The following is a 13209-nucleotide window of genomic DNA, read 5'->3' as shown; positions in this document are numbered from 1 at the left end:
TAATTATTGTTATATTTTTACTTTGATCGTGTCAATTTGAAATAATTTGTATGTCTGTTATGTCTATGTTTAAGTACTTCCTCAGCAGAATCAACCCTCCAGGAATAATAGTAGTAGTAGTAGTAGTAGTAGTAGTAGTAATAATAATAATAATAATAATAATAATAATAATAATAATAATAATAATAATAATAATAATAATAATAATAATAATAACAACAACAATAACAACAATAATAATAGTAATAATAATAACTGATTGGAAGTGTTATCATGTACGTTGTTTTATAAAAAAAATGAACTACAGCAAATATTCTGCTTAATACCACAGATTTGCTTGTCAGTTGTTTGACCTTAACCAGTTGAGCATGGCCCTTGGTGGCTGATGATATGTGCATCTCTGATCATGAGCAGAAGTAGTGGGGGTGCATCATAGCCATGTGTTGAGAGGAATTCTTTGAGGAATACATGGGTGCTTCGTTCAACATCCTTAAACAACCCTTATTCAACCCTTTTGAGCGAGATGGGCTACTTGATCTAAAGAGAATTCTAACTGGACCTGCCCTGCAAGGTCATGCGCTGTTTATCTTGATATGAGATCACCGTGTTGCGCACATATGGTTGTTATGCATGTACCAGATGTACCCTTCTCAGATGCATGTGCCTGGCGTAACCTCATCAGACGGGTAGTCATGATGGGTGTACTGGGCTTCGTATATTTTACTCCAGCGTCACTTTGATGGCATGCACTGCTCTCTCAATCAATAATAATAATAATAATGATGATGATGATGATGATGATGATGATAATAATAATAATAATGATGATGATGATGATGACGATGATAATAATAATAATAATAACAACAACAACAATAATAACAATAATAATAAATTATCTCAACAAGCATGATAGAGCTGCACAGTATATTCACTGGGAAATTTGCAAAAATCTAGACTTGCCCCATGATAAAAACTGGTGGGAACTCAAACCACCTCCAGTGCTTGAAAATGATCACATTGCACTCCTCTGGAACTTCACCATTCAAACTGACAGAAAGATAGATGCAAATAGGCCAGACATCATACTGAAAGACTTCAGACAAAAATCATGCCTCCTCATTGATATGACTGTCCCAATCGATATAAACGTATCTGTCAAGACGAAGAAGAAGAAGAAGAAGAAGAAGAAGAAGAAGAAGAAGAAGAAGAAGAAGAAGAAGAAGAAGAAGAAGAAGAAGAAGAAGAAGAAGAAGAAGAAGAAGAAGAAGAAGAAGAAGAAGAACAACAACAACAACAACAACAACAACAACAGCAACAGTAATAATCATAATAATAATAATAATAATAATAAAATACAAAGACCTGGAAATAGAGGTAACTCGAATGTGGAATCTAAAAACAGAAACAATTTATATCATAGTTGGTGCCTTAGGTATAATTAAAAAAATATTCAGACAAATACATAACAAAACCACCAGGACTTACAAATATATATAACATACAGAAAATTGCACTACTGGGCACAGCACACATCCTACGCAAAACACTTTCAATACAGTAACCATAAGAGCACCACAGCAAACCACAGCACATTCCCAAGGCACACAGAGCTGCGCTCGGTAGTGAAGTGAAAGCACGTTATAAAAATAAAACTACTGAACAATAATAATAATAATAATAATAATAATAATAATAATAATAATAATAATAATAATAATAGTAACAATAATAATAATAATAATAATAATAGGAAGAAAGAAAAGTCGATAGATATGACTGATTAGCTTGAGAGGTTAAGCAGTTGTGGTCGCTGAAAAAGGTGGTAGTAGTACCAATAATTGTCGGAGCCCTGGGAACAGTGAGCAAAAATCTTGAGAAGTACGTGGAACAAGTAGGGGCTGCAATAAGGTTGGAGCATTTGCAGAAAACAGCACTGTTTGGAACCGCTCGAAAACTCTGGAAGGTGATCGAAAAATAAGGGGTGTTACCTTAGTTCACTGGTAGCGAACCGCTGGCACCGTAGTACATCTCCAGCGTTAGAAGCTGTGCAAAGGCAATAATAATAATAATAATAATAATAATAATAATAATAATAATAATAATAGAGGACGAAATACAAAAGATACAATCCCTTAAGATTTGAAATAGGAAAAATATGGAGCATGAGAACAGTAAAGGTCGTGCCTATAATAATCGGTGCGTTGGGAACAGAAGGCAAAGATGTAGACAAATGGCTGAAGGAGATTGAAATAGATTGCCCGTTGGAGCTACTACAGAAAGTTTGTCTCTTAGGGACAGCAAAGATTATCAGTGCATCTCCAGCGATAGAAGCTGTGCAAAGACAATAATAATAATAATAATAATAATAATAATAATAATAATAATAATAATAATAATAATAATAATAATAATAAAAAAATACTCGGCTAAACTAAATGCAAAAGAAATAGACAGAGAAAAATCCCAGCAATGGCTGAGAAGCTCAAGACTCAAAGCAGAGACTGAAGGATGTTTAATTGCTGCACAAGACCAAAGCCTCCCCACCAGAAATTACCAAAAACATATAATGAAAAGAAACATAACAAGTAACTGTAGAATGTGTGGAGATGGACAAGAAACAATAAATCATATCATCTCTGGCTGCCCAGTCCTGGCTAAGAAGGAATATATTCACAGACACGACAGAGCTGGGACCTATATACACTGGAAGCTATGCCAACACTATGGAATATCAACAGAAAAAAGATGGTATAAACACACGCCAGAAAAGGTCACAGAAAACGAGAAAGCAACCATACTCTGGGATATGCCAATACACACAGATAGAGAAATTAAGGCGAATAGACCAGATATAGTTGTCAAAGATCATGAAGAAAAAAAATGCTTTCTAATTGATGTATCAATACCAGCAGATGACAACGTTTCTCTAAAAGAAATGGAAAAACTTTCAAAATACAAAGACCTGGAAATAGAGGTAACTCGAATGTGGAATCTAAAAACAGAAACAATTCCTATCATAGTAGGTGCCTTAGGTATAATAAAAAAAATATTCAAACAAATACATAACAAAAATACCAGGACTTACAAATATATATAACATACAGAAAATTGCACTATTGGGCACTGCACACATCCTACGCAAAACACTTTCAATACAGTAACCATAAGAGCATCACAGCAAACCACAGCACATACCCAAGGCACATAGAGCTGCGCTCGGTAGTGAAGTGAAAGCACGTTGTAAAAATAAAACTACTGAACAATAATAATAATAATAATAATACCAGAAAATGATACCAGGCCTACCATCCCTACAGGAAGTGCAAAAAATCGTGTTAACTGGAACGACACATGTACCGAGAAGAGCATTATCGCTGTGAAAAATAAATCCCTTCATGAATTTATTTATTAATTTTTTTACATGCATATTTTACATATTTTACCTGTGGGGCCATCCTACATATACAGTTGTTCTCCGTATATGAGGACCTATCGAATGGATATGTTCTACAAATCAGGGATTTTATATATGTTCCTGATCTTTCTACTACTTTAATTCGTATATTTAACTTATATAATGTTTTCCTAAAAAGGTATGCTAGTTTACCGCCAGAGGTAGCACCAAGAAACATGACACTCTGGTACTTTTGGTTGTCGTGCCAAGAGTTGGCCTTAACTATCTTTTCCCTTCTCCTTTCTATGCTGTTCCAGGATATACTCCTGTATAGCGAGTATATTCTATTTGCATCATTCTTTATGATGGCCTTGTACTTAGCTCTGACTCCTTTGTAGATTCTAATTCTGTCCCTTTGGCTGTAGCCAGAGAACTGCATGCGGTAGATGAAGTTTTGTGTCTTTCCATTTCAGTTGAGTCGCACATGCGGGACACATTCCTTATCACTCTCATCAAGTCCGCCATTAGCGGTTCTAATTGTAAGCTAGTCTATTGGGGCCCAACTATATCTTTTGCTTTCATAAGTGATATTTTAATTTTATTCTAAAAATTATTTAAGAATATTGTTACTTCAGTTCTGAGGGTTGAACGTAACTGTAAAATGCATATGTGGGATGTCTATTCTTGTATTTCCTGCTTTCTCGTGATGTCCAGTTTTGCACGCACCATTTTTCATATTTTTATGCATCAACGGTAATAACTTTGGGCTGAATGATAAACTGTTTTAGATGTGAATCTGTGTTGCATATGAACCAGTATGTGTACATGTGCTGTCAAATCCCGACCAAAATGAACATTCATAATATATTAAACTTATGAGGTACAGATCAATGATGTTTATAAGTATCACTTTCCCTACTTATTATTCAATATTTTCGTTATATTGTACGAATATGTTTTAATCGGTGTTATTGGATATTTTTAAATATCAGCCAAGCAAAATTCGCCGATTTTATTATCATTAGTACTTTTCGTTTATATTATTTCTCGGAATACTTTTACTGCTCTGTCAATCGCGGTTCCATATGTCTTGGATATGTGCAGTCATAAGTTTTAGTTTTGTATTATTTATTGTTTTGAAAGTCCTCTATATAATAAGCGTGCAGTGCCAACGAATTATTATTTTCTGTATGTCGTGTGTACTTGTAAGTTCTGAGGTTACGTATTTGGCCGATATTTGACATCGTTTAGAACCCTTCTTTAATATGTCTATTTAACCAATTTTCTCGTGGTGCTTAATAATGGTCTCAGATTTTAGCACAAGGCAAGCAATTTCGGGGGAGGAAGACAGTCGATTACGTCACCCCCACCCCGTGTTCAACTGGTGTTTATCTTATCAACCCGACAAGACGAAAGGCAAAGCCGAACTCGACGGAATTTGAACTCAGTTGGTGTTTAATACTGCGAGCATAAGTTCCAAGTTCCTCATTCTCGGAGATGTAATCATTCTTGCCTAACATTGGGTAGCCAGAGACTATGTGGTTAAATGCTTCCTCCCCACGTCTATCTATTCTGCATTTCTCGAAGCCACTCTATATTTTGTATCATACTTTTGGTCATTTCTAGTCGGACAGTTTTGATGCTGAGTCGTAATCAAGAATAATGCAGTTTCAGTTCTATGTTCCTCTCTTTGTATTTCTTTCTAATGGCGGTATTCTGTAGCCTCATTTCCTTTTTAATTTTTCATAATTTTTCTCAGTTTCTATTGTCTCTCACTTTTTCACATTTCTCTTTGCTATCTTCCAAATTGTTAATTCAAGTCCTGTATTGGATTCTTGAATATAGAATTTGTTTGTTCCTGATTTTTTGAAATTTGTTTTGTTTTGTTTTCCTTATTCTTTACTAGATATTTTTGTAATCTTACAATGGATGTTTTTATAGTATTTTTCCGGTTTCATAAACTCCTACTGCTCTGTAGTCATGGTACTTGTCCTTTTTTTATTGTGGTACATTCTAAATGCAGTCATCACTTTTCTTGTTCTTTTCTCTCTTTGTTTTGCTAATTCATTTAGCACCGGTTTGAAAATATAAATATAATATAGTACTGCGACAGCTAGCCTACCATCCAATTGTTTACATTTGCTCTGGTTTAGGCATTAATCCAATAATTTTAGCTCTTCTTCTACCTGTCGAGATTATTGATAACTATCTCAATATCCATGGTTGATATAATTCTTTTATTATTGTTTGTCTATGTAGAATATTATTAGTATTCTTAATCAATTTTCTTCTTCCCAAGATTGCCTTTAATAAATCCGTGCTCTCTCTTCAGATATACTACTAGTTGTTTATAATCTTCAATGTCCAACTCGAGGCCGTCCATACATACACAAAAGTTAGATCATCGTTCTCTTGTAACATGTGTATCTGACTCCAGTCTTGATTAAGATGTTAGAGGAAAATACTAGAACCAGAAGTTGGCAGAAGGAGTTTCCTAGAAATAGTCCTCTTCTACGACGGGGTTAACATTTATAATTTTTTCTTCAGTATATTTCTACATAATTCTTTGACGTTTATCTATGACGTGTTTAGGTTTCTGCTTGTTATTAGTGCTAACGTACACATAGCTATTATTTCCTGGGAACCGTTGTAATCCTTCTGGTCATCAGTCCACGTCATATTCAGTTCTATCTTTCAGGCATTTCATATTTGGTCAGATTTCTGTAGTAGTTCTCTCTCTCTCTCTCTCTCTCTCTCTCTCTCTCTCTCTCTCTCTCTCTCTCTCTCTCTCTCTGTCTCTCTCTCTCTCTCTCTCTCTTTTCTTTTTTTTTCACAACTGTGTCTTTTCGATATTGATTTTATTGTGGATTGAGAGATTTTTCTCTTTTCTATCTCCCAAGTTTAATAGACTGTTTATATTCATGTATGAATAGATCTGGTTAGGTACCTAATGTTCTTTGTTATTACTATAGTTGTTAAGTATATAATTTCGTTTAGCCTGGAAATGTTTGTGTCTGTTTTCTTTAAATCTGTGTCGACTGAGTTTACGGATTTTTTTTTGACAGTATTTTACGATTGAGTTTTAAAATTAGGATTCCCATCTTTAGAATTTCATATTCTTAAATTACTTCTAACATTTTATTTCTATTTTTAATTGTGATGTGCTGTTATTTCCTTTTTTTATATATTTATCGGTCAATATTCTGCATGTATTTTAGGTTGTTGTTTTTGTTGTGTTTTAGCGTTTACTTTATTCTACATATGCTGGGTCTATCATTATAGTGTACGTTTTCAATGTTGTTATTTTTATTGTTTTTATATTATGTTTCAGTTATGTATTGTTTCTTTTAAATATAGTCTTCCTAGTTTTGTGCTATTTTGGATTTAAGAATGTACATTTTTAGGTTCGTTGGTCTATTAGGATCCAATTTTGTTTAGATAAAGATTATTGTATTATCTAATCGGAACAAGATTATTTTCCCTTTAATTTTTTTTCTGGAATATTATCGTCGATTCATGTTTGGGTTAGAGTTTCGTTTTCATCCATACATTTTCTGCTTCATTTGTAATATTTGAATTGTAAGGCCTGGTTCTTTATCTAGATTATAATATTTTTTGTTGGTTACTAGTGGATTGTTTGTAATTTTAGGCATTAAATTCGAATTATTCATTTTTCGCTAAATCATGTTCTGGATGATAGGTTTTTAAATTGTTTTTTAGTTATTTCTTGTCGGGTCAGAGAATCGGTTGGGTGGTGTTATATGAAACTTACTCAATTAATTATTTACCAATGGTATCAGAAAGTCAACCATTTAAAAACTTTTTAATATATCATTAAGATAAATTTTAATAACTTTTAGAAGTATTAGTTCCAAATATATTCCTCAACATCTTGATTTATTATTCATAAAACAGATGTGATGATGATGATGATGATGATAACTGATTTTTAAAAATTAATAATGCTTTAACAATATTGATAACATTCTTTTATTCTACTACTACTACTACTACTACTATTACTACTACTACTACTACTACTACTACTACTTTTCATTATTATTATTATTATTATTATTGAGCGAGAGCGGGATGCATGCCATCAAAGTGACACTGGGATAAAATATACGAAGCCCAGTATACCCATCATGGCTACCTGTCTGATAAGGGTACACCAGGCACATGCATCACAACCATATGTGCGCGACATGGTGATCTCATATCAGGATAAACAGCGCATGACCTTGTAGGTGGGGCCTAGTTAGAATTTTCTTCCGGTCGAGTAGCCCATCCCGCTCAAAAGGTTCCTGAATAAGGGTTGCTTAAGGATGTTGAGCAAAACACCCATGTTTCCAAAGGTGAATTATTCAAACCCCAAAGAATTCCTCTCAACACATGACTATGATGCTCCCCCACTACTTCTGCTCGTGAACAGAGATGCACATGTCGTCAGCTACCAAGGGACATGCTCAGCTAGTTACGGTCAAGCAACTGACAAGCAAATCTGTGGTATTAAGCAGAATATTTGCTGTAACCCATCTTCTACACCAACACAAAACAATGTACACAATAACACTTCCAATTAAGATCAAAAGTCATGATCGCCGCTGCTAGTATTGCTTCAGGGCACTTATCATCATCATCATCATCATCATATAATTATCATCATTATGACTTAGGATTACTCTTATTGTCGGTAGAATTTATGTTGCTATCAGGTTACTACCTGTAACCTTAGATATCTACATGATTTCACTAAGACATCGAGTGCTCAAACCCTTCTGGGGGTCTTTCCTGTTCCTTAGAGGTAAACCTTCTGTATAAACCCTACAAGATATTCCATCCCAATCTCCTTTACCCGTGTATCTGTCATCACGAATGGCCCCTTATCACCATTCATCACAGCTGCAACCATTACAGATTTCATGTTCCAAATTCTTGGAATCTCAAATTATAAGGGTTGTATTTTTTCGACTTTTCACCTGCTTTCTTCACAATTCTGGAATCAAATGGACATGATAGATCAATCAATAAGCAAATTCAATCTTTTTTGTCTAATATTGTAATACCTTGCTCGCTATGTTCTATCTTCTCATCTGTTTGAATTGGAAAATCCCTCAAAATCCTGCTTGCTTCCGACTCAAGTATTCTTTCTTCCCGATGATTGAAACTTGTTCCTGCTTCAGACTCTCTAATAACAACAACAACAACAACAACAATTAATATTAGTTATAATAATAATTTTTATTGTTGCTGTTGTTCTTATTCGGTATCAGGAGAGGCAGGTGTATGTCATCGAACAGCATAGTAGGTTGAATGACAGACGGGCTGGTGAAAATGCTGGTTTGGCTCGGACCTCCAGGTGGTCAAGGACTGGGATGAGGTTTCTAGCAGGGTGGCCAGTCTCGCTCGGAAATAGGTTGAGAGAAAATTATGCATGAAAGGTCTAGCATAGGTGACTAATGCTTATATCACCTCCCTCCAAACTTACTTACCACCTGACCGTTGTGCCTTGACCCAGTCCAAATTTGACCAAGCTGGAACATTTATTATTCTGTTTCCCGTGGAAATGACGTGTTACGTTCGTCAGGAACCCTCTGAGGGGCAGATACGCTCTACGGCTTCGCTATTTACAGATTTTTGCTGGGCGGTAAGTTGGATGACGTTCTCAACGAAACGTGGGTCTGCTTCTTAGGACTTTAGGGCTCGGTACTATCATGGATAACTTCCAGAAATCCCTGGCCTAGGAGTGCAACTGAGGAACACTGCCGATTCGAGATAAACGCTACAGGCACGGAGCGCTTCCAGGCAGGACTGTCCGAGATGCGAGCAGGGTGATGAAACCGTTTTGCATGCACTTATGTAGTATTCAAGCATTGTTGACTTGTGGAGTTATGTCGAACAACTGTTATCGTGTGTGGGACGAATTCGATAAAGAGCCGGATCCATTACGCGGACCGCTCCATTACCCACATTTATCATGCAGGGTTGAGCTTATTCCTTTGTCTTGTGGCTATGGCGGAAAAGGTTGTTTGGTGGACGGGGCTGAAAGGATTGAGGGAAAATACTTCCTCTTCAGTCAAGCTCTCATCAATTTTTTAAGTTCCACTTGTAAAGGAAGATAAGGGTGAAGAGGGAAGGTAAGGGTGAAAAGGGAAGTGCTGCCTCCCAGTGCATTTGAGAAAAGATGGGTGACTAGCATAAATGATTTGGGTGAATGTTCCTACTCAAAGAACGTGCCTTTAGATTGGAGAACAATGATGGGAGAGGACTCGGGCTTTGGTAGCGCGGGTTATTTTGGCTCTGTGGGATTCCTTGATTGGCCCTGGAACATTCATGTAATATCAAACACTACACACTTTTATCGTATTGTATTTTCCATTTACTTATCTTCATCTTTGTTTATGTAACTGCCCCATTCAAATTGTTGACTGTCCTTTTAATGTATCCCTCATTTACGCCCTTTGTAGCTAATAAAAGTAATCATCATCATCATCATCATCATCATCATTATTATTACCAAGGCGGCGAGCTGGTAGAGTCGTTAGAACGCTGGGCAAAATGCTTAGCGTCATTTCATCCGTCTTTACGTTCGGAGTTCAAATTCCGCCGAAGTCGACTTTGCCTTTTATCCTTTCGATAAATTAAGCACCAGCTGAACACTGGAGTCGATGTAATCGATTATCCCTTTCCCCCAAAGTTTCAGACCTTGTGCCTGTCGTAGAAAGGATTATTATTATTATAGTTGTTGTTGTTAAGGTGGCGAGCTGACAGAATCGCTGACATGCTGAGCAAAATGCTGAGCAGCATTTAGTCCGTCAGCACATTCTGAGTTTAAATTTCGCCGAGGTCGATTTTACCTTTCATTCTTTCGGGTTCGATAAGTTAAATACCAGTGAAACACTGGGATCGATGTAATCGACTAGTCCCCTCGCCTAAAAATGCAGGCCTTGTGCTTATAGTAGAAAGGATTATTATTATTATAATTAAGGCGGTAAGCTGGCAGAATTGTTAGCGTGCTGGAGGAAATGCTTAGCGGTATTTTGCCTGTCGCTACATTCTGAGTTTAAATTCCACCGAGGTTGACTTTGCCTGTCATCCTTTTGGGGTTAATGAATTAAGTACCAGTTGAGTACTTGGGTCGATGTAATCGACCATCCCCTCCCCCACATTTCGGGTCTTGCGCCTATAGTAGAAAGGATTATTAAGGGGGAAGAATCGATAGAATCAACAGAGAATCTAAGAAAATGCCGTGTTTTTGTTCTGGTTCTATGCGTTCTGAGATAAAGTCATACCGCGGTCAACTTTGCTTTGCCTTCTTTCGACATAAAATAAAGTACCAATCAAGTACTGGGTTTGATTTAATTGTTTAATTTCTTCCCTTTAAAATTACTGACTTTATTACAAAACCACAAATCATAGAGTTGTGAAAGTTTCTCCTGCACCACCTGGTTGGTACAAGTCTATGCTCTTGAGGTGTGTACAACATTGTCTTTTGAACATATAAGAATTGTTTTGCACGCTACATGAGTTTTCCATTCTTGTGGAATTTGGTTTGTTTCAGGCGTCATTTTGCTGTTTCGTCTGCCGTGTGAATTATGTATCAGATTACTTGTGTTATTTTGTTAGGTGATATTTGTGTTTTGTACGAAATGTGAGCTTGCGTTTTGGTAGTTACATTCCCGTAACTTATCGGTTCGGCAAAAGAGAGCGACAGAATAAGTACCAAATTTTGAAAACATAGCAAGTTAAATCCTCAAGGGAGGTGTCTCAACATGGCTGCAGTCCAACGACAAACAAGTAAAAGTATACTGAACAACATAAACACAGAAGCAAGAAAGAATTACTAAAATAAAATATAAAAAAGGCATTTAAGACTTGAACATTTCCGAAGTAGAAATTATGACAATAATCGTTTTAAAAGTGGAATAATGATTGTGTACAGTTATATACACTTTGTAAATTGTGTTATGTTGATGGAAAGTGAGTTTTATGACTTATTAGTATATAGTGTTGCTGTTAGTTATGAATGAGCATTTATGTTAGTTTTTTAGTTGCTGATTCTATAGAATATAAGTTAAGTGGTGATATTTTATTGGGTGGTAAGGTGGTGAGCTGTCAGAATCGTTAGCACGAAACGCTTGGCGGTATTTCGTCCGTTCTTACGCATTGAGCTCAAATTCCACCGGGGTCGACTTTGCCCTTCATCTTATAGTAGAAAGGATATTTTATTGGGTTGTTGTATTCTGCAGAGTAGCTGCCTTATTTATCTTTTTTTGTGAAGTGTGTACTCTTTCGAATTGTATTAGTGAATCTGTCTTCCGAAGGATGTGGGCTGAGAGATCTTTTGGCTTATGTGTAATATTGTGAACCCAAGCTAAGGTAATTTTATTTTCTTTGTTCATATTTTCTTTTATATCAAATCTCATACTCCAATTATTATTAGCACCGTCTTAATTTCATACTTCGTATCTTACATTCTTATGTTTCAGTATCCTTGCACAGGTTCTTCGCTTTCCTTTGAGTAATGTTTTGGTCTATATTGAACACATTTTCTACCAGAGTACTGTCATACGCTTTTCAGTTCTTATATTTGAATCGTAGGCCTTGATTTTGTAAGTCGGTACAGGCATATCTCAGACAATTGCGAGCAAGTCATTCCATGGAACTCATTTGACATGATTCTGTCATTCCTTTACCAGTTTTCAAGTTTGTCTACTGTCACATGCACATAACTGACGACACAGTCCTCTTTGTGAAAATATTCGGCCTTGGCAAGGCAAGGTCTAGACAACCGGGATCGATACTGTCAATCGTAATCTTATATTTATTGCATATGTTACACTTGCATTGCCCCAACAACGCATACGTTCGAGATATCCATTCAGAGAATCAGTACATTTTTGGCCTATGGTGTGTGAGCTGCGTTTGGATATTATATGGTTGGGGTAGCTTAAAGAGAATGAAGAATCCTATGATCTATGCAAGAACAGGTGTTGCTGAATGTGCCGACAAGTAGGTAAATTATGTTAGGATATATATATATATGGGAGAATTTACGAAAAAAACAAAAGACGAAGACAAGTGGTGTAGAAAACAAACAGATGTATTAGTATAACGCTCGGGAATTGAAAAAGTCTTTAACGTTTCGAGCCTACGCTTTTCCACAGAAAGGAACACAGAAAGAAACAAGGAGAGAAACAAGCAGAGAAAAAATGTGTGTAGTGGTTAGTGATCTATCATGGCGAATGCCGGACAGAAGGGTCACACAGGAGAGCTAGGAAGAATGGGAGATAACAAAGTCGTAGTGATCCCAAAACGAAGGTACGCATGTGTAAGAGAGAACGTATGTGCGTGTGAAAGAGGGCTGGTGATCTTGATGTGTGCATGTGTAGGTGTGAAAATGTGGGGATGGGAATTGGTCAGTGCTGGTGTGTGCGTAGTGGTGTGTTGTGATGTGATGTGTAGTGTGGTATGATGGTGTTGGGAGGTGTGTGGAGGCAAGAGTGGGGAAAGCACGGGTGGGGTGTGGGTTAGGCAGAGGGTGGGGGTAGAGGTGAGGTATGTGGGAGAGAGTTTAAGGGATGGGATGGGAAGGGTGCGATGGGATGGGAAGGATGGGGAAGGTGGGGTAGGAATGTGTAGGAGTGGGGTGGGCTTATGAGGGATGGTTGACGATGAAGGTTGAAGGGGAGAAGAGGGAAGGGGAAGGTGGGTATGAGAGACGAGAGAAAGTGAGGAAGAGAGAAGAGAGAAAGAGAGTAGGGGTGAAGAGAAGTAATAGTCAGAGCAAGAGAGGAAAGGTGGTAGGA

At 36.7% G+C, this 13209-nt stretch overlaps 1 protein-coding gene across 4 annotated transcripts in view; it reads left to right on the top strand.

Moving 5' to 3' along the window:
- The window catches only part of LOC106884153 (voltage-gated delayed rectifier potassium channel KCNH1), a 435108-nt gene that overhangs the window by 87905 nt on the left and 333994 nt on the right, over positions 1 to 13209 (top strand). The window lies entirely within an intron of this gene.

This window comes from Octopus bimaculoides, chromosome Z, assembly GCF_046866305.1.
Source record: "Octopus bimaculoides isolate indiv1 chromosome Z, ASM4686630v1, whole genome shotgun sequence".
In the NCBI taxonomy this organism is placed as follows: domain Eukaryota; kingdom Metazoa; phylum Mollusca; class Cephalopoda; order Octopoda; family Octopodidae; genus Octopus; species Octopus bimaculoides.
This window is presented reverse-complemented; position numbering and strand designations above follow the sequence as displayed.